A 627-nucleotide genomic window follows, 5' to 3' on the forward strand; every position below is an offset into this window, starting at 1 on the left:
CATCATCCTCTTCATATCATCCTCATCCTCATCCTCATCCTCATCCTAACCTTATCCTCATCCTCATCCTGATCTTATCCTCATTCTCATTCTCGTCCTCATCCTTTTCTCTTCCTCATCCTCATCCTGCTCCTCCTCTTCATCCTCCTCTTCATCCTCCTCTTCATCCTATCCTAATTCTCATCCTCCTCCTATCCTCATCCTCATCCTATCTTCATCCTCTTCCTATCCTCATCCTCATCCTCGTCCTCATCCTCATCCTCCTCCTATCCTCATCCTCATCCTATCTTCATCCTCTTCCTATCCTCATCCTCATCCTCGTCCTCATCCTCATCCTCATCCTCATCTTCATCCTTATCCTCATCCTCATGCTCATCCTATCCTCATCCTCATGCTCGTCGTCATCCTATCTTTATCCTCGTCCTAATCCACATCCTATCCTCATCCTCATCATCGTCCTAATCCTATCCTTATCCTCATCCTGGTCCTCATCCTATCCTTATCCTCATTCTCATCCTCATCCTATCCTCATCCTCATCCTCTCCTCATCCTCATCCTCATTCTCGTCCTCATGCTATCCTCATCCTCATCCTATCCTCATTCTCGTCCTCATCCTATCCACTTCCT

The sequence above is a fragment of the Lupinus angustifolius genome, chromosome LG09 (assembly GCF_001865875.1).
Source record: "Lupinus angustifolius cultivar Tanjil chromosome LG09, LupAngTanjil_v1.0, whole genome shotgun sequence".
Lineage (NCBI taxonomy): Eukaryota > Viridiplantae > Streptophyta > Magnoliopsida > Fabales > Fabaceae > Lupinus > Lupinus angustifolius.